This window comes from Zingiber officinale, chromosome 2B (assembly GCF_018446385.1).
Source record: "Zingiber officinale cultivar Zhangliang chromosome 2B, Zo_v1.1, whole genome shotgun sequence".
Lineage (NCBI taxonomy): Eukaryota > Viridiplantae > Streptophyta > Magnoliopsida > Zingiberales > Zingiberaceae > Zingiber > Zingiber officinale.
Window position 1 is genome coordinate 106,708,429 of NC_055989.1, and position 22,262 is coordinate 106,730,690.

Here is a 22,262-nt window from a genome sequence, read left to right on the forward strand (position 1 = left end):
CCGACGAAGATCAAGATTCCGTCGGTCATTATGAGTTTTTGGTAATGCCATTTGGCTTACCAATGCTCCAGGTGTTTATGGACTTGATGAACCGCATATTTCGGAGTATCTGGATCGGTTTGTTATCGTTTATTGATGACATATTGGTCTACTCTCGAGGAGGAGCATGCAGATCTTCGCATCTTGGAGATTCTTAGCATCAAGATCATGACGCCAAGTTCAGAAGTGTGCATTCGCTATCTTGATTGGTTTTCGGGACACGTGGTTTCTAGCAGAGGTATTTTTGATCCTCGAAGATCGAGGTCACACCGGTTGGGAGCACCAAGTCGAGAGATACGCAGCTCGATTGGCGGATATTACCGACGTTTTGTCGAGGGCTTCTCACGTATTGCTATGACACGTCTTACCGTGAAGGGCGTGAAGTTCATATGGTCCGAGGATTGCGAGACCCGCTTGCTGAAGCGGAGATTAGTGTCGGCTCGAGTTTCTTCTGGAGAGGATGGATTTGTACTTTACACCGACGCATCTCTTCAGGGTTTGGGTTTGATGCAGCACGACAGAGTAGTCTCTTATGCTTCTCGTCGGTTGAAGGAGCATGAGAAGAACTACCGATTCATGACTTGGAGTTAGCCGCCATCATCTTTGCTCTGAAGCTTTAGCCATCATTTATACGGTATCACATTTGAGATTCTCACTGATCATAAGAGTCTCAAATACATTTTCACTCAGAAGGAGCTTAATCTCCGACAGAGGAGATGGATGGAGTTCCTGAAGGACTACGATTGTACCATTAGCTACCACCCGGGGAAAGCTAATGTGGTTGCAGATGCACTCAGTAGGAAGTCCAGAGGGACTTTGGCTTGCCACCGGACTTCAGTCACGGACTTGATTCAGAGTTTCTCGGAGTTAGATCTTGAGGAGCAGGGACCGACAGAGCAGGGTATTCTTGTTACCATGGTTGCTCAGTCGTCGATCAGGACGAGGATCCGAGAGGCACAGGCCAGTGATCAGCATTTGCAGTTTATTAGCAGTCAGATAGCTTCCGGGCAGCAGACCGAGTTTACACGAGACGAGGAGGGTATCATATACTTCCGAGGCAGATTATGCGTACCTCAGTCTCATCCGGTCTTACAGGAGCTATTACAGGAGGCACACCGTTCTCGATTTGCGATCCATTCAGGTGGAAGGTGGAACCCGTATGTATCGAGACTTGAGGCGTTCCTATTGGTGGAACGGCATGAAGAAAGACATCGCGGATTTTGTAGCTAGATGTCTTGTCTGTCAGCAGGTGAAGGCTGAGCACCAGAGACCTGCAGGGTTACTTCAGCGGATTCCTATTCCTGAGTGGAAGTGGGATCACATTACTATGGACTTTGTGGTAGGGTTGCCGAGGACACGACGAGGCCATGACGCGATTTGGGTAATCGTTGATCGATTAACCAAATCAGCGCACTTCTTAGCGATTCGGAGGACTGATTCCCTGGATCGATTGGCAGATCTGTATTGCCGAGAGATTATCAGACTACATGGTGTTCCATTGAGTATCATTTCGGATAGAGATCCACGGTTCACGTCTCGTTTCTGGCAGAGTCTGCAGCAGGCCTTGGGCACACAGCTCCGTTTCAGTACAGCTTTCCATCCGCAGACAGATGGACAGTCAGAGCGGACTATTCAGACTCTTGAGGATCTGCTGAGGTCATGTGTTATGGATTTTGGAGGCAGTTGGGAGGATCATCTGCCGTTGGTTGAGTTTGCCTACAACAATAGCTTCCATTCGGCTATCCAGATGGCACCGTTTGAGGCGTTGTATGGTAGACCTTGTCGGACACCCGTCCTCTGGGATGAGGTTGGAGAGGCCCAGTTGTTGGGACCTCATAGAGTTCAGCAGGATGCAGAGTTGGTCCGTACTATCAGACGGAGGATGTCAGAGGCGCAGGATCGCCAGAAGAGTTACGTTGATCGGAGACGCAGACCACTAGAGTTCTCTGTTGGCGACCATGTATTTCTGCGAGTTTCACCCACGAAAGGGGTGAAGAGATTTGGCCTCAGAGGTAAGCTAGCTCCGCGGTATATTGGCCCTTTCGAGATCTTGGAGAGGATCGGAGCGGTAGCTTACCGGTTAGCACTACCACCGTCCCTGGCAGGCGTCCACGATGTATTCCACGTATCGATGCTGAGGAGATACGTGCCCGATCCGACGCATGTTCCAGTTCAGCCTGACATTTCCTATGAGGAGGTTCCGGTACGGATTCTCGACCGGAAGGAGCGTCATTGCGGAACAAGACCATTCGGCTGGTTAAAGTCGGATGGCAGCATCATTCGGACGAGGAGGCTACTTGGGAGCTCGAGGACACTATCCGAGCTCGATATCCTCATCTTTTCACTTGAGGTATGTGATTTATTTACCGTTCAGCATTTATACTCTATGTATGTTGTTTGTACTTGCTGATGGTAGATATTGAAATTTGGGGACCAAATTTTTATTAGTGGGGGAGAATGTAAAATACCGGAAAAATGACAAATATTAATAAGGGAATTTTCCGGAATTTTTGGGAATTTTTCGGGAATTTTTCGGAGCTCGTATGGACGGGTTAACGGGAACAAGAACGGGGTCCGGAAAAGCCTGTTTAGGCTACCCGATTTAAGCGAGGAAAAGATTATATTTATATATATCCTTTTTCCTTTTTATTTTCTTATTTCTTTTTCCCTTTGCTTTTGTCGCCGTTTCTTTCCTCTTCCGCGAGTCCGAGCCCTTCTCCCCGACGCCGCCGATTTTCCTCCTCTCTGCCCTAACCGCCGGCTGGCGGTTGCTTCCTCCCGAACTCCGGCAGTCGATCCCTTGCCGAAGCCCTAGCCGCCGGCGACGCAATCGGCCACTTTCTCTTCTCCTTTTCTTCCTCCCGAGCCGGACCCCTCGGTGCCCTAGCCACCCGGCGCCGCCCGACCGCCTTCTTCTCTTCTCCTCTCCTCTGCCGCCACCACAGAGCCGACGCCGCACGGAGCAGCATCGACGACGAGTTTCATCTTTGCTGTGCTCGAGCCCTAGCTAGCCGCCGGCGCCTCTTTCATTCCGGGCATTGCAGATTTGACCTAGGGTTCGAGTTCGGTGGCACATCTCTCCCCTTTTGTCAATTCAGTCACGTAAGTTTACTGTGATAGTGCTGAATTAGGATTACCGGTGGCCGGATTGGAGGTAGATTTTTCCTTGTATATTTGGATTTAGTAGTAGGGTGTTATCCTTGCTAAATCTGCCAATCAAACTGAGTTGTGCAGGGATATCGTCACTTCCGGCCAGATTCGAGGAAAAACTGTAGCTTGCTGCTGGAATCAATACTGTCCCACTGTTTCTTGGTGAGTTTTGGATAGAAGTAAGAGCATTGTTATTAGAATAAATATAGATTACATGGTTAGGTATCAAGTTCATGTATTAATCTGACACAATTTGATTGTAGATAATTGGAGATACCTAATCCATTGTAGTTGTGGGAAGGGTTAGGGTTAGTGAGTTAACTCTAATTGAATAATGAAATTATGATTTGGTTTAGTTAATGAAGGCATGATAGAATTAACTAAATTAAATATGGTGACACAGGACTTTGACGCGAGACGAGTATCTCGGAGTCAGGATTTGGACCATTTTATCGGAGGCGGGTACTTTTGACTTATGTCATTTGATATGCTTAGTAATTAAATTAACATGCTGCATTAATTGTGTTTCTTATCTGTTTTCGGTTAATCACTACCCAAATCTTACATGCTTGATTGATTGATTGGTTTTGCATCTCAGGTATATTTTACCTGTTTATATATGCTTATAGGGGTAGTGATATGCCATGCTTGACCATGTTCAGGACCTAGGTTTTATACCTTACGTGTACCTTGATTTGATATGATTCTTTGACCTAGGGTGCACATTTCTATATATATGGATTAGGTCGGGATGTTTATATGGTTATTGCCATGCATCATTTGCATGATTGCATCTTTGTCGATAGTCCGCTCCATTATTGCTGAGCACATCGCCAGTTACATGGATTCGCACACACCACCACTCATGGGTTAGTGGTCGATTCAGCTGAGTGTGTCCGGGACTCTCATAGGCACCGTTGGTCCGCTCATGGGTAGTGTGACACAACGAGTTATCCGGCAGGGATTCCTCCTCTTGAGTACCGGGAGTTGAGAGCATTGCGCTCCCCATCTATGATTTGGGGTAGGAGGATAGGTGTACTCGACAGCATCCGTCCACTCGGTCACTCATCGGGAGTAGTGACGACAGAGTGCAGTGTCAGACCTACCCACTCGGCCTCACTTTGTATGAGATGATCGACTGGCGTCGGGGGTGACCGGACGCATCATTGGCATCATATGCATGATGCATTTATTTCTTGTGTTTGTGGTTGCCTGCATTTATATGTTGCATATTGTTTGGATACCTATGTTTGACATGCATCCAGGATTTCCTATACACTCGGTTTGACGACCTTAGACTGGTTAGATCTGACATTCTCCTGTTTACTTGGATGCATATTTATATCTTTCTTATATCAGAAATGCATGATTAGTGTTAGGTGTTATTTTCTTTACTTTGCATATCAATTGTACTGAGTGTTGGACTCACCCGCCTCCATTGTTGATATTTTCGGTTGATCTGTCCGGAGAGTTCCGGTCTTTGTCCTGCAGACCTCGAGGATAGGATTTGGTTTCCGTTTTGGTTTCTTTTCTGTTATAGACTATTTAAAACTTGTTATGTTTTAGATTTATTCCACCTATGGACGTTGTATGGATTTTATGATGTCGATGAAATTGGATTTGGTTTTATTCTATTACATGCCTGCCTGGACGGCAGAAGAGGTAAGTTTGTCGGATTTGAGCTTTACGAGTGTAGTGGAGTAGGGTGGATTTCGAGTCAGAGTATTATTACTGCGTGGTTGTGTCAGCCAGAGGCTGAATATATATATAAACTGCGTGGTGATTGATTTTATTTATTGTTATGATTCCAGCCGCCTGTGGCCGAGTATTTAGTGCTTGTAGAAATTTTTGATTGTCCGTCGTACAGGGGAGATGCTGCCGAAATTTTCTCGGACAGGGACTCCTCTGGGGGCGTGACATCTCCTCCAAGCCACCATCACACGCTGGAAGACACCATCCCCACTGGACCAACCTCGCTGCCCCCGAGCACTCCTCGCCGACACCGACCGCTGGCTCGCGCCTCTGCTCCTCTACTTCTCCTCTCCGGAGCTACCGCCGGCCACAACTCTTACTCCTTTCCATCTATTCTCTCAGCCAGCACCACGGTCGGGCAAACCACTGCCCTTCTCCGTTCCCTCCTCGCTACGCCGTCGCCGCCGAGACCGTCTACCGCTCTCCTCCTCCTCTCGATGCCACCGCCGACTCCTCCTCGCTGCACCGTTGCCGGCTCCTCTGCGTCGCTGCCGGCTCCTCGTGTATCGCCGCTGCCGGACCGACAGTCTCTCTCCCCCTCTGCCCCGCGACGTTGCCGTTAGACCCACGCCGCCGTGCGCTTTCGGCATTGGTCGAGTCTTCGAGCCATCGTCGTATCTCGTCCTTCGGGAGGTGGTTGTATTTCGACTCGTGTGCTTATGTTGTATTCTTGTCTGTGTACTGAGGTTGTATCCCGGCCAGCGTGTCGATAGTTTATCCCAGTCTGCATACAGGTGTCTTATCCCGGTCTGCGTACCGACCTAGTGTCACGGCCTGCGTGCCGATCTCGGGTCCCGGCCTGCGTGCCGGTGTCGTATCCCGGTCTGCGTATCGACCTAGTGTCACGGCCTGCGTGCCGATCTCGGGTCCCGGCCTACGTACCGTTGTCGTATCCCGGTCTGCATATCAGTGCTTTATCTTGGTCTGTGTGCCAGTTTTATATCCCGACCTACAGCTCGTCTCCCGGTTCCGTGCCGCGTCCAGCTCCGCGTCTTCAGATCCAATTCTACAGCCTGATCAGAGTCATCCACTCTTCCGGGTCGCGACAATTCTAACCGCGTCCCATCCGAGGGCGCCCCCCTGGGCTAGGGTACGTTCTCCGTTTATATTCTTTATACGCATTTCATTATTTTATGGCTTAGTCGGGTACTCATATATTCGTTGGATCTGCCTCGAGTATCGAGGTACCGGGGGTCGGGCCAACCCGGTCTTTGGCTGCAGGTAGTGTTAACCAAAGGACTTTTGAAGACTTGGTCAACACGGGAGCCATCTCAGCACACCCCCCTCCGGGACGTCGCGACTCAGTCAACATTCCCTCTACCTCACCCGACGGTCCGTCTGACTCAGCTTCCGGACCGGATCAACCCCTTTTGACATAAGTAAAAAAGAGAAAAAAAATAACCAAAATAACCCTAACCTAAATCAGACTTTAGAAGAAAATGAAAAATGAAAAATAAAAATAAAAATAATTCCATAAGATTGTTGAAGCTTAACCTTAACCTAACCTGATTTATATATAGGTCCAAAATCTCACTTGTTTCTAGAAAAAATATCCTCACAAAATTCACACATGTACCAACATAAATAATAGAAAAATAGCAACTCTGAAAGGGATAATCAGCCAAAAACTCATTCCACCAATCAAAAAACAGTAATTGTAAATTGATGAATCAAAATTAAATATAGATAGAATAACGTTTATCATTAAAAATTAAAATAAAGACCCTTTGATAATTTATAAAAAAATCACCATTTTAATTTTTCTCCAAAAGTAAATTTTCATTTCAAAGTAGCTAAAAATATTTTCCATTTCAAAAAGGTGCTGCTTTAAAATTTACTACTTTTGGACAAAAATTAAAAGGGTGATTTTTTTTATAAATCATCAAAGGGTCTTTATTTTGATTTTTAATGATAAAATTTATTCTATCTTTATTTAATTTTGATTCATCATTTTAGAATTCTGGTTTTTTTTATTTGGTGGAATGAATTTTTGATTGATTATCTCTTTCAGAGTTACTATTTTTCTGTTATTTATGTCGGTGCATTTGTGAATTTTGTGAGGATATTTTTTCTAGGAACAAGTGAGATTTTGTGTCTATATATAAATTGTTGGTGCAGCGGAGACCGGCAAGAGGGGGGTGAATTGCTGTAAACAAAAATGAAACTACCCTCCTCGGATTTCAACTCAGAATAAATGCAGTAGTAAAATAATAAAGATAGAAAATAAAAGCAGAAACAGAAGTTTAACCTGGTTACAACCAAGAGGGTTGTTAATCCAGGGCAGTGAAAAGTGCACTAAGAAAATTCTCCTTCTCCGAAGGCGGAGAAGCCTTTTACACTCTAATTGCTCAGAACTACTGCTAGGAATTGCTTACAGATTGATTGCTTGAGTTGTTGTTGAATTCCTAGCTCCAGGGGCCTTTTTATAGCTTCTGGAAAGTCTATCCCGAGGGTCCAAGGCGCCTCCAACAAGGTTTAAGGCGCCTCCAGCTCGGTCAGCGGATAAAACTTTATCCGCACGCAAACGGTCAAAACTGACCTGTTGAGGGCGCCTTCAACAGGGTTGAAGGCGCCTTCAAGGGCGCCTTCAAGCTGGTAGCCTAATTTCCAGCTTGGTTTCTTCAGCTTCCGACGCTCCATTCTTTTGGGTGATTGTGACCAACCGGAATAGGGCTCACTCGAACTCAATTCCCGGCCTTCTCCTCGAGCAGCCTTCCGTCCTGGCTTAACGTCCCTCGAACGCCATGCACGCTCTTCACGCCCACCGGAGTACTCTTCCGCAGCTCTCTCGTCCTTCGGAGGCACCGAGCCCATCAGCTCCCTTCCCGTGCCGTCATTCTCGCTAGCTGCGTCTTCCGCTCGACTTCCTGTGTTCCTAAGCTCCTACACACTCAGACACAGGGATCAAACACAACAGGACCTAACCAACTTGGTTGATCACATCAAAACTACCACGGGGTCCAACAATCTCCCCCTTTTTGATGTGAATCAACCCAAGTTCAAGTTAGGGTAAAAATAGACATAAATAGTAATTTTAAAGAAAAATTACTAAACTAACAAGTTAAGAATAATTTTTGACTCTTTCTAACTCCCCTTAAACTTGTACTTTTCTCTCCCCCTTTGATCACAGTAAAAATGGGGTCTTAAGTAAAATATTTTCAAGTAAGATGAAATCTTTGAAAAAAAAAGTTTCCTAAGTAAAAATGAATTTTTGAAAAAAAAATTTCAAGTTAAAAAAAATTCTAAGCAAGAATGAACTTTTTAGAATATTATAAAATAAATTTCTAAGTCTAAGCTGAAAAATTTTCTAAGTCAAATGAAGTTCTTTAAGATTTTTCTAGGGAAAAATTTTCTAAAAAAAAAAAAAAATTTCTAAATTCGAATTTTCAAGAAAAATTTTAAGGAATTTTTGTTTCTTTTAACAAATATTTGATAAACTTTCAAAGCATTATTTAATTCTTGTTTAATGCTTTTTCAGAAAGTTAATTAAATATTTTCTTTCAATATTTTAGCTTCCAGGTCGTGGCGAGGCACTAGGCCTTCTTGGTTATTGGAGCAACAACCACTTTCTTAGACAAAGCTTCCATAAAGAATTTCAATGTTTAATTTTCTCACTGTAAGCTTTTAATTTTTAAAAAAATTAATTAAGCACAGATTTTGAAACCCAATAGAGGTTCCTTCCTACTGGATTATTCAAAAATCTAGGGGGTACATAGTTTCTTGGTATTTTCCTAAGTTGACCTTGATGCTTCCTTATATACCAATTTAACTTACCATAAATTCTTAATTTTGAATTTGAAAATTGATTTAAGCATGCAGCAGATTTCAGTTTTTCAATTTCTAATTTTAATTTATCATTTTCTGATTTTACACTATCATACATTTCAAGTGGACATACTTTTGCTAATTTCATTTTTAATTCTTTATTTTCTTTTTCTACTTCGAATAAGTCTTTAGAAAGCGATTTAATAAATCGAAATGACTAAGACGGAGTTAGATTGCGTACCTTACTTACCTGATCTGGTGACGCTCCCCCTTCACTGCTGCTTTCTTCTTCTGATGTTCCTCCCCCTTCATCGATGCTCATCTCTGAGCTTGAGTGTTCTTCCGGTTGATGGTTCGCCAATAGTGCTAACCCTGAGAATTCTTCGATTTCCGACTCAGAGGTTGACGAATCTGACCAAGTAACCTTCAGATTCTTATGCTTGGAGGGTTCTTATTTCTTGTATTTTGGCTTTTCCTTTTCTTTCTCTTTTCTCTTCAATTTTGGGCAGTACTCCTTGATGTGCCCTTCTTCGTTGCAGTTGTAGCAACGAACCGTCCTCTTCTTTCGATGATGCATGCCTCTGCGATTTAAATTTACTAGAACTGAAAAACTTATTGAAGCATCTTACCAGTAGTGTCGCTTCGGATTCGTCGACTGAGGCTTCGGAGTCAGAACCGTTTACTCTTGCCTTTAGAGGTATGTTCTGACTGGTCTTCTCTACTCCATTTGGCTCTGAAACTCGAGATTCGTGAAGTTCAAAAGTTGAAAATAATTGTTCTAATGTACTAACCTCGAGGTCCTTAGAGATGTAGTACGCATCTACTAAGGAGGCCCACTCTGGAGTTCTCAAGAAGGCATTCAGCGCGTATCGAATAGAATCCCGGTTGGTTACCTCTTCTCCAATGTTCGTTAGTTGCGTTATCAGCTCCTTGATTCTCGCTTGGAGTTGCGCTACCTTCTCTCATTGGTTCATTCGGAGGTTCGTTAACTGGTTCCAGAGGATGTCGCGCTTCGCTAGCTTCGCTTCGGAAGTACCTTCGTGAAGCTCCAGGAATTTTTCCCAGAGATCTTTCGCTGAGTCGTAGCTTCCGATCCGATTTACCTCCTGCGGCGATAGAACGCTGAGTAGGTGGAACTCAGTCTTTCCGTTGGCGACGAAATCTGCTTGCTCCTTTTTCGTCCAGGTATTTTCCTCCTTATCTTTCGGAACTGCATAGCCATATTTCATTATTAACATAATGTCAAATTCGGTTTTAAAAAATACCTCCATTTTGCGCTTCCATGTGGCGAAGTCTCCGTCGAACTTCGGGGGATGGATGTTCTCTCCGGCCATCGTCTTGATCGTAGTGCTTCAGTTGGTGGTTAGTCCTTCTGAGGCGATCATGCTCTGATACCACTTGTTGGTGCAGCGGAGACCGGCAAGAGGGGGGTGAATTGCTGTAAACAAAAATGAAACTACCCTCCTCAGATTTCAACTCAGAATAAATGCAGTAGTAAAATAATAAAGACAGAAAATAAAAGCAGAAACAGAAGTTTAACCTGGTTACAACCAAAAGGGTTGTTAATCCAGGGCAGTGAAAAGCGCACTAAGAAAATTCTCCTTCTCTGAAGGCGGAGAAGCCTTTTACACTCTAATTGCTCAGAACTACTGCTAGGAATTGCTTACAGATTGATTGCTTGAGTTGTTGTTGAATTCCTAGCTCCAGGGGCCTTTTTATAGCTCCTGGAAAGTCTATCCTGAGGGTCCAAGGCGCCTCCAACAAGGTTCAAGGCGCCTCCAGCTCGGTCAGCGGATAAAACTTTATCCGCACGCAAACGGTCAAAACTGACCTGTTGAGGGCGCCTTCAAGGGCGCCTCCAAGCTGGTAGCCTTTTTCTTCAGCTTCCGACGCTCCGTTCTTTTGGGTGATTGCGGCCAACCGGAATAGGGCTCATCCGAACTCAATTCTCGGCCTTCTCCTCGAGCAGCCTTCCGTCCTGGCTTAACGTCCCTCGAACGCCGCGCACGCTCTTCACGCCCACCGGAGTACTCTTCCGCAGCTCTCTCGTCCTTCGGACGCACCGAGCCCGTCGGCTCCCTTCCCGTGTCGTCCTTCTCGCTAGCTGTGTCTTCCGCTCGACTTCCTGTGTTCCTAAGCTCTTGCACACTCAGACACAGGGATCAAACACAGCAGGACCTAACCAACTTGGTTGATCACATCAAAACTACCACGGGGTCCAACATAAATCAGGTTGGGTTAAGGTTAAAGTTTCAACGATTTTATGAGATTATTTTTATTTTTATTTTTCATTTTCTTCTACAAGTCTGATTTAGGTTAGGGTTATTTTAATCATTTAATTTTTTTTTTCTTTTTTAATATTAAAAGAGAATTAAGTGTAGTTTTTTAAATATAGGGAGATAAAATACAACCTGCTATAAAATACATGGGTTTAAATATATGAAGTCGCGCAACGAGAAGTCAGGCCGCATAACAATTTTATTATCTCGTAACACCGCCCAAGTCGCAAACCGGTACCGACAAACAAATAACGCCTGTTCCATGCGAGGGAGAATTGGAAAGCGACTGCGATATCTTCCCTGTACGCTCGATCCGATCGATTGCTAGCGTTCAGAGATTTGAAGACCTTCTGATTTTGATGTCTACCCTGAATTCGCTCTTCCATAGAGCCTCCTTCGGCAGGGGATGGTTTGTGTTATCTGAATCTTATGTTCTGCTTTGTTTTTGGGTGTTTCTATGTGTTTAGGGTAACAGGGATTCTATGTTCTGATTGCACTGCTGTCCCCGGAAAATTGAGTATTTTGTATCACTTCGGAAAATGTCCGATGGGATATTTTTAGCTGCGTTGCAGAGTGTTGATCTTGTTTTATTGTGATGAACTTTCTGGTCAATATTTATGAATTATTTTGGAAGAATTTTCTAGTTACAAGTAGTGGGATACCATTATAAATCCTTTAAGAACAAAATGTTGCCAGAATCCAATTTTGCTGAGATTTTTGGGGCTTCAGTTATTGGGTTAGTGGAGTTAGAGAGACTGAAATGCTAATGATCTACTGTAATCCTCCAGTTCAAGTAAAATGTCAAACCTAATCAAACACGTCATTTTGGATCTCATATCATACTCAATACTGGTCCATAGTAGCTTAGAAGACCTTTACCTTGCCCTGGAAACATTTTAAAAGAAATCCATTTTACTATGTCCATGGCCATCTACATTGCCATGTAGGACCTTAGAGCTTACGGTTTAGAATAGATTGTGTTAACTTATGGATCAACAGGCAGTAGGGTCATCAAGGATTGAATGGTTTTTGGAATTTCTTTGTTAATAAATGCATCACCATGTTCTTTAACAATCAACATTTTTAGACATTCCTATTTAACATTGGTGTGTGCAACTTGGGTGCAGCAAGACTTGCTTGAATCTGACTATTTCACATATAAAATTGCTCCGTAATAAGAGAGAGTTGCAGCTCAAACAAATGCATAAAGAAATCTTGCAATATATTCTGACTGCTCAAAAAACCATAGCTCGAATTAGAGTAAGTGCATAATTTGATACAAGCTAAATTACTTTGTTGATTTTTTTCTCTCCCATTTTGTTGGAAAATCTGTCTTCATCAGTTGATTAATGGATATTCTTAGGTGGAGTGTATTACCGGGGAACAAAATATACTGGCTGCTTATGACTGTTGGATATTGGGGCCTTAAATGGACCAAAACGATTTTGAGGAAGGAAGCCTTCAATTGTTGAAAGTCGTAATTGACTTCAAAATTGAAATCTACGATTCGCGTAGATAGATTTAGACTATTAATTTGCTCAAAACCGATTAAGGGTGAATGAGAAATTAATGTTTAAAGTCAGCCCAAAATAACATTTATTATTCATTAATAAAGTGCATGGGAGAATAGTCCCACATCGGAAATTCTCGATGTGTATTCTCTACTTATTAATGAAGATGTGTTAATGGAGTTAACACAAAAATAAAAGGACAGGTGCTCCCTTAGCCCAGGGCGAGCAGGTGCTCGCACCTGTGAGCCCGCCACCCGCCACGTGCGCAATGGGCGCTTTGTAGGCGCACTTTGCACGTATACTCCAGGTGACATTGAGGAGCTTAAATTTATGCTCCAGGTGACATTGCAGTGCCTAGGTGGCACTCGGGTGACGTGTCAGGCTCGTACCTGATGTGGCAACACCTATGCGGCATCCTCGTGGGCAAAGGGAGATGACTGGACAGTTAACTTAGGGAATGGATGGCTACCGTTGATCAACGTTGATCAAATAGGTATGATGGATCGCTTGTGATGCGATCTAGAGCGTTGGATCGCAAAGAGTAACGATCTGACGGCTTGGGATGAGACTTGATCTGAAGCATCGAATCAATGGATCCAGATCCGATGGCCGATGACAATAGGCGGGATCTGAGGGTCACAACTCCTTAGATCTGATGGATGAGATTAAAGTGGGCTTGGTGAAGGGTTACAACCCTTCAGAATGGATGATCTAGATCGATCCAGCCCAAAGAACACATCCACTCACCCAAAGGACACTCAACCTCTTCTTTCAGTATAAATAGAACCCTCCAAATGATGGAATACACACTCAATTTACTCAATCCTCTCTTCTCTTCCTCAAGCATTCATCTCATCTTGTGCATTCAAGAGTCCAAGAAGTCTACTAGAAGGTTCGCTGGTCTCGGAAGTCAGAGTGCTACGATTCCGAGACGTTCGTCGTCGTTGTATCTTGGGAACGAATTGCAACAATCCGTTAAGCACCGTAGCGGAGCAATATCGTTTACGGCGATAGTGTCGAACACTAGCCTCGACGATCAGTTTGCATACTCCAGAAGCTACCCGGGAATAACAGTCGTAAACGATATTTCGTGCAAACTGATATGGCTACCAACGACATTCCGACGGCCGTTCCGACCGTCGTTCCGACCGCCATTCCGACAACCATTCCGCACGGAGAAAAGCCGGAGAAATTCACCGGAACCGACTTCAAAAGATGGCAGCAGAAGATGCTGTTCTATCTAACAATGCTAAACCTTGTACGGTTTTTGCACGAAGACACGCCAGCCGCTACGGAAGGTAGTAAGGCTGCTAGCGATGCATGGTCTCACGGAGATTTTCTGTGTCGCAATTATATACTCAACGCCTTGGACAACACGTTATATAACGTATATTGTTCTCTGGAGACGGCGAAATCTTTGTGGGAATCCCTTGAGAAGAAATACAAGACCGAAAATGCTGGATTGAAGAAATTCATCGTTGGTCGGTTTCTGGATTTCAAGATGGTGGACTCAATAAGTGTCTCATCTCAAGTCCAAGATATGCAATTAATACTGCATGATCTGGACGCCGAAGGCATGAAGCTGAACGAGACATTCGCAGTTGCTGCGGTAATTGAGAAGCTCCCTCCGTCATGGAAGGATTTCAAGAATTACCTAAAGCACAAGCAAAAGGAGATAGAGCTGCAAGACCTGATCCTGAGGCTACGAATAGAGGAGGATAATCGAAAGTTATCCGACTCCAGAGGAACCAAGCGGACTATAGACGAAATGTCCAACCTGGTCGAGCCGAACGCTAAAAAGCCGAAGCAGTTCAAAAAGAAGGCTCAAGCAAAGAAGTTCAAAGGCTCCTGCTACAACTGTGGAAAGGCAGGATACCTGTCCAAGGACTGCAGACGCCCAAAGAAGCCAACCAAGGGGCCAAAGGATGCTGCGAATCATGTCTCAACCTCTCTTGAGGACTTGTATCTCACTGCGGTTGTATTTGAAGACAACTTGGTGGATACCAACCCGAAGCAGTGGTTCATTGATACTGGAGCAACTCGTCATATCTGTTCCGATAAGGCGATGTTCTCCAAGTATACTCCGATAAATGGCAGGAAGCTCTATATGGGTAATTCCACGACGTCGCCAATTGTTGGACTCGGAAAGGTTGTTCTGAAGATGACGTCCGGAAAGGAGCTAACACTCATTAATGTACTCCATGTTCCCGACATCAGTAAGAACCTAGTTTCTGGAGCGGCATTGGTCAAGGCCGGATTTAGGCTAGTGTTCCAGTCAGACAACTTTGTACTTACGAAGAATGGTGTCTTCGTAGGAAAGGGGTATCTAGAAAAGGGTTTATTCAAAATGGTTGTAATGCCTGTACTCCGAAATTTTGATGGTAATAAAATAAATGCTTCCAGCTATGTTGTTGAGTGTTTTAATTTATGGCATGATCGACTCAGACATGTGCATAATAATACTCTCAAACGTCTCGTCAAATTAAAATTATTACCAAACGTCAATGTTGACGGAACACACAAATGTGAAGTGTGCGTGGAAGCGAAAATGACGAAACTACCTTTTTCATTCGGTGGAAAGGACAACAACTCCTCTAGAGTTGATACATAGTGATCTATGTGACTTGAAATTTGTGCAAACTAGAGGAGGTAAAAAATATTTTATTACTTTTATCGATGACTGCACAAAGTTCTGTTATGTCTTTCTTTTAAGAAGTAAAGACGAAGCCCTAGAGGCGTTCAGAACCTATAAAACAGAAGTTGAAAACCAACTTGACAAACGAATTAAAATAATTCGAAGTGATAGAGGTGGAGAATATGGTGCACCGTTTGATGAATTTTGTACAGAATCTGACATTATCCATCAAACAACGGCGCCTTACTCACCTCAATCAAACGGTGTTGCCGAACGTAAAAATCGGACACTAAAAGAAATGATGAATGCCTTGTTAATAAATTCAGGCTTACCTCAAAACTTGTGGGGGGAAGCAATATTATCGGCAAATCACATTCTCAACAGAATCCCTCATAAGAAAAATGATAAAACTCCATATGAACTATGGAAAGGCCGCGAGCCATCGTACAAATACCTGAAAGTGTGGGGGTGCTTGGCAAAGGTCGAAGTATCTAAACCAAAGCAAGTAAAGATCGGACCTAAAACGTTCGATGCGGTATTTGTCGGATATGCCCATAATAGTAGTGCATATCGTTTCCTAGTTCACAAATCAGACATTCCTGATATACATGTGGGAACAACCATAGAATCTCAGAATGCGATATACGTATTCCCAAATAAAAAGGGAAACGTTGAAAGTGATAACAACGAAAGTTCAAACAAAAATGACGTTACCGAACTTAGCTGTTATAAAAGGACTATTGACGATCAAAGTGAAGAGCCACGTCGTAGCAAACGGGCTAGAGTTGAGAAATCGTTCGGGCCAGATTTCATGACTTTCATGTCAGAAATGGAACCAAGAATATTAAGTGAAGTTCTCTCTAGACCCGATGCTCCAATGTGGAAAGAAGCTGTCAATAGTGAAATTGAGTCTATCATGAATAATCATACTTGGGAATTAGTAGACCTTCCTTCTGGTAATAAACCATTAGGTTGTAAGTGAATACTAAAACGTAAGTATAAAGCTGATGGATCAATTGACAAGTATAAGGCCAGACTTGTAGCCAAGGGGTACAAGCAAGAGGAAGACCTTAATTACTTCGATACATACTCACCGGTGACAAGAATTACGTCCATACGAGTGCTAATAGCCATTGCAGCATTGTATGACCTTGAAATACATCAAATGGATGTTAAGACTGCGTTCTTAAATGGTGAGTTGGAAGAAGAAATTTATATGGAGCAACCCGAAGGGTTCATGGCTCCTGGAAATGAGAAAAAGGTGTGTCGACTTGTTAAGTCATTGTACGGACTTAAGCAAGCGCCTAAACAATGGCACGAAAAATTTGACAAAGTAATGCTGTCAAACGAATTCAGAATAAATGAATGTGACAAATGCATTTATGTCAAAAACACACCTGAAGGCTATGTAATTGTCTGTCTATACGTAGACGACATGCTAATAATGGGCGTAATCATGATGTAATCATGACTACAAAGAAAATGTTGACCAAGAATTTTGATATGAAGATATGGGTTAGCAGATGTTATATTGGGAATTAAAATTCTCGGGACATCCGAAGGGATAGTTTTAACACAATCCCATTATGTAGAATCAGTATTGAAAAGATTCAATGCGAACGATCTCTCTACAGTGAAAACACCTATGGATCTAAGTCAACACTTAGCGAAAAACCATGGTGAGACCATATCGCAATTGGAATATTCTCGGATAATAGGCAACTTGATGTATCTCACAAACCGCACACGCCCGGATATTGCCTGTACGGTCAACAAACTGAGTCGTTTTACGAGTAATCCAAACGACACCCATTGAAAAGCATTGATGCGAGTTCTTCGATATTTGAAATATACTATGAACTATGGATTACATTATGGAAAATATCCAGCTGTGTTGGAAGGATATTGTGATGCTAATTGAATATCAGATACAAAAGACTCCAAATCCACTAGTGGATATGTATTCACGATCGGTGGGGAGCAGTATCTTGGAAATCCACTAAGCAGACTTGCATTGCTCGGTCAACTATGGAATCCGAGTTTATAGCACTAGACAAAGCAGCTGAGGAAGCTGAATGGCTGCGGAATTTCTTGGAAGATATTCCTAGCTGGGTGAAACCTGTGTCTGCCGTACTAATCCACTGTGATAGTCAATCGGCGATTGGAAGGGCACAGAGTAATATGTATAATGGGAAGTCACGACATATACGTCGTAGACATAATACCATTAGACAGTTGATCTCGAATGGAGTGATTGCAATCGACTATGTTAAGTCCAAAGATAATTTGGCAGATCCTCTAACGAAGGGGTTGAGTCGAGATCAAGTATACTGCTCATCAAGAGGAATGGGATTAAAAATCTACAACTGAAAACGACTGTAGCGGTAACCCAACCTTGTTGACTGGAGATCCCAAGATCTTGGTTCAATGGGACAACGAAGTTACAGAAGTTGTGGTCCAGCACATTCGATAGTTTATCTCTATCCCAATCCTAGGATGAATTTGTGCTGTCCTACCTCATGTAGTGAGGTTAAGCTTATGCTTTTAGTGACTTCTATACTTGATAAGGTGGAGTATGGTAGGTTACTCTTGATAGAAGTGTCACCTATGTGAGTGTGAAGACAGGTCGCTTCAATGAAACACTCATGAATCCAAGATGGTATCCATGGCCGAAACGGAACCAACCATGAGAACCTAAAGTAGGTGAGATAGATCTCTGTGTGGGTGTTATTGTCTAAGTATACACCAACAGCTGAGCAGTTCAAGACATCACGTTCACTGCGCAGCCTAGTATACTCGATAGCATTTCACTACGGAAGGTTCAAAGCCACAAGCTACCTCTCCCGATGCAGTGACTTATCGATTGGACTCTTGTAAAGTGTCAGCATGCATACACGCATTGCATTAATTTCCATTCATGTGGGGGATTGTTGGATATTGGGGCCTTAAATGGACCAAAACGATTTTGAGGAAGGAAGCCATCAATTGTTGAAAGTCGTAATTGACTTCAAAATTGAAATCTACGATTCGCGTAGATAGATTTAGACTATTAATTTGCTCAAAACCGATTAAGGGTGAATGAGAAATTAATGTTTAAAGTCGGCCCAAAATAACATTTATTATTCATTAATAAAGTGCATGGGAGAATAGTCCCACATCGGAAATTCTCGATGTGTATTCTCTACTTATTAATGAAGATGTGTTAATGGAGTTAACACAAAAATAAAAGGACAGGTGCTCCCTTAGCCCAGGGCGAGCAGGTGCTCGCACCTGTGAGCCCGCCACCCGCCACGTGCGCAATGGGCGCTTTGTAGGCGCACTTTGCACTTTGCACTTTGCACTTTGCACTTTGCACTTTGCACTTTGCACTTTGCACTTTGCACTTACGCATCGTCGCGAGGAGCTTAAATTTATGCTTCAGGTGACATTGCAGTGCCTACGTGGCACTCGTACCTGACGTGGCAGCACCTATGCGGTATCCTTGTGGGCAAAGGGAGATGACTGGACAGTTAACTTAGGGAATGGATGGCTACCGTTGATCAACGTTAATCAAATAGGTATGATGGATCGCTTGTGATGCGATCTAGAGTGTTGGATCGCAAAGAGTAACGATCTGACGGCTTGGGATGAGACTTGATCTGAAGCATCGAATCAATGGATCCAGATCCGATGGCCGATGACAATAGGCGGGATCTGAGGGTCACAACTCCTCAGATCTGATGGATGAGATTAAAGTGGGCTTGGTGAAGGGTTACAACCCTTCAGAATGGATGATCTAGATCGATCCAGCCCAAGGAACACATCCACTCACCCAAAGGACACTCAACCTCTTCTTTCAGTATAAATAGAACCCTCCAAATGATGGAATACACACTCAATTTACTCAATCCTTTCTTCTCTTCCTCAAGCATTCATCTCATCTTGTGCATTCAAGAGTCCAAGAAGTCTACTAGAAGGTTCGCTGGTCTCGGAAGTCGGAGTGCTACGATTCCGAGACGTTCGTCGTCGTTGTATCTTGGGAACGAATTGCAACAATCCGTTAAGCACCGTAGCGGAGCAATATCGTTTACGGCGATAGTGTCGAACACTAGCCTCGACGATCAGTTTGCATACTCCAGAAGCTACCCGGGAATAACAATGACATCATAGAACTATTTTGTTGAATTCATCCTTGCACGTGTTCCAATTCTTGAAGCACAGTTTCACAGAGGTGTGTAGTTCTGTTGTGTTTAAATTGAGACCAACCATTTTTTACACTTTTACTCTCTCTTCTTTCTATGATTCTAGTGCTCTTCATTTCAATAGGCATAGCTATCAGATATGGGTCATTGTATTGTGATTATCCATATCTAGAGAACTCATTGTTTTCATTCTAAAATATAAAATTTACTATTGTCCAAACTTCCTTTTACTTGAAAGCAAGTTTCACCTAAATATAAAATATCCAGGAATGACATAAAGTAGTTTGCTTGCTAAATTGTATTTCATTATTTCAAACTATGTTCTAATGGTTTTCTACAATGTGCAACCCATGTTATTATTATTATGGAAGTCAAAAATGCACATAGCTTATGGTACAAATGAAAGCTTTTTGCATGTATGTGTAACAGATGTTCTGGCTAAGGCTATCAACCTAGCGAATCGGTGCTAGCACAACAAGACTAACTGATGAGAACTTTTTGACTGATGGTGAACTTGTGGCTGGACTGCTGATAAGGATCTTTTGGGGGAAAGCAAGAGTAGTTGTTTCTTAGTAAATTTATGTAGAACTTACTGAAGCCTGAATCCTATTTAAAAGCAACTAAATTACTAGCATAATTGGACCTTTGGTAGATTTCTATTGTTTCAGATCACAGCTTAGATTGCAATTTGCATCGAGCTAAAGAAAAGTAATGGCTAATCAGAAAGAATTGAGAGGCAAATCTTGCATTTTAGGGTTCTCTGTTTCTTTTATAAAAATTACCCTCATTTTCTTACTGTATAACATCACAGCATGACCTATTGTTTTATAACTTCATCCACGTACATAAAGAGATCTAGGGAAACCATTTCTATATTTCAAACCTAAATTGTACAAATACTGAACTATATTTGAAAGAAGAGCATGTTGACAATGACCAGAGGCACAAGGCAACTGAATCTTTGATGAACACCAATTTGAACTTGTCCAAACTCATTTATTAACCCAATGGCTATTGCATTGTTCTATGCTTAATCAATAACATTGCTTGATATATAGTTTTTACATGACATGTAACAGGGATTGCCCAATAGAATTGCAGGAGGCTGTGGCCAGTTTCATTTTCAAGGCGTTCTGATTTGCCAGAGTTATTACACTTGACTTAAGGGAACTTATTTTCCGCAAAATATGGAAGGAGTTTGTTGCAGCTCCCACTGTAAGAAACATACTCCATCTGCTATTTGCTTCTTTTGAATCTTATAGTTAACTTTCTTCTGTAACTTCTGCATAATTGGGAAGCTTTCAGTGAAAGCTCCACCTGCAGAGCTGAAGATTAAGGTTTTGAAAGCAATTGCACTAGAGTACAATCTCGAGTGGTATTCATCAAGTACTGAAGCAGAGGTAAGCAAACAACATGAAGACTTGCTGCTAAGGTATATATAGAGCTTTATGCCTCTTTATCATTTTTTTTTTATAAATCATCTAGTGATAATATCAAGACTTGGCTATTAGTGTCCATAGTCCTATCATTCCTTTGATTGTTGACAACATGTTACACACAGGATGTGCTAAATCCTACAATTCACAAGAACTGACGGAGAGATCCTCTTTTACTTCGACCAAGGTAGGAGTTTCAGCTTCAACCGCAAAGAATCAAAATGATCAATTGCCCGAATCCCTGATCCATCGGGCTAATAACATACCCAAGATCTCTGCTGAGTGGAGCGAAATTTCTCTTAGCAGATGCCGTGACAGTGGATGCTGTTAGTCAAACTGAAGAACTATGATTATTTGAAAAATCCAATCTACTCAAAGTTCATCAGTTGTCCTTGGCCGTGTCATGGTTAAGATATAGGATATTATCATATAAGATCTTAGGATCCAATTTCGACTTTATATGACAATATCCCATGTCTTCCCTCAAGACCTTATATGGGATGTTGCCATCAGTTGCTTGACTAGCAGATGTTAAATCACGGGTGTCCGAGCATGTCTTTCCTTATATCTTAGTCATTTGCACTAATAGCTATTAATTATCCGTGATATAGCTTCTGCATATTGACTTAAAAATGGATTGATGGACGTGTTGGGATGAGTAAATCACTTTTTACTCAGTTGTCCTAGAGAGAGCTCAAGCTGCATTGCTTCTGCTGAGCATGCATCTGCGGCTGCACGGTCGGCAGATGCTCTGGTAAAGAACCAGCAATTTAAGCCGTTGAGCAGCAGTTGTTCTCAGGATTATTCCTTGATGCGAATGGGACCGTCTTAATGGAGTGGTGTCTATATCGTTGGTTGATAATTTAGACGTGTAGATATGGTGGAAGCGTGCAATGAGAGAGATGAACATGAACCATGTCGTCAATGAAGATCTCGTTAAGACTGATAATGTAGTGATATTAAAAACGTTTAGACAATTAAGAGGTATCTTGACCTGCCCTATGCTAAACTTAGTGATACGGCGATTTATCTGGGACACCTAAGTTGGGTTTAACGTTAAGAAAATCAATTGATGTAGAGGTCAAAGTCAAGAAGAGATTAATTTTCGGATTGTATTGATGTCATGCCAAAATAAGTGCAGTGTCACCGTTGAGTACTTTGGTCGATTGTACCAAAGGGCCAATTGGACATGCTAGCACATTGCTCGGCTGGATCAAATTTTATATTTAAGTATAGCTGCCGAGTGCAAGATGAACCTCAGACATAAAGTTTCATCGGACATATTGTTCGAGCGGATGCCAAATCTCCAATATAAACTAAGTCGGTTCAAAGGCTAGTCGGATCTTAGGGGCTCAGCTTCTCACTTCTCCAAATGCAAGGCTCCCAACTTACATCCGCTTGGTCCCAGGGTCGGTCAAACTTACAGGGCTCAGTTCTCACTTTTCCAAATACAAGACTCTCAACTTACATCCGTCCGACCCCAGCGTCGGTCGGACTTACGGGGCTCAGCTTCA

The 22,262-nt window shown here is 42.8% G+C and overlaps 1 long non-coding RNA gene across 4 annotated transcripts; it reads left to right on the forward strand.

Annotated features, from left to right (window-relative positions):
* Positions 1-11,188: 11,188 nt before the first annotated feature.
* On the forward strand, positions 11,189-21,320 carry LOC122046686. Of its 4 annotated transcripts, XR_006130351.1 has the most exons (5): positions 11,189-11,394; positions 19,742-19,870; positions 20,392-20,527; positions 20,611-20,744; positions 20,874-21,320. It is a non-coding gene; the product is annotated as an uncharacterized LOC122046686 (long non-coding RNA). The 4 variants fall into 4 exon arrangements; XR_006130350.1 differs by having other exon boundaries at positions 19,742-20,527; XR_006130353.1 differs by having other exon boundaries at positions 19,742-20,527; positions 20,618-20,744.
* The last annotated feature ends 942 nt before the right edge of the window (positions 21,321-22,262 follow it).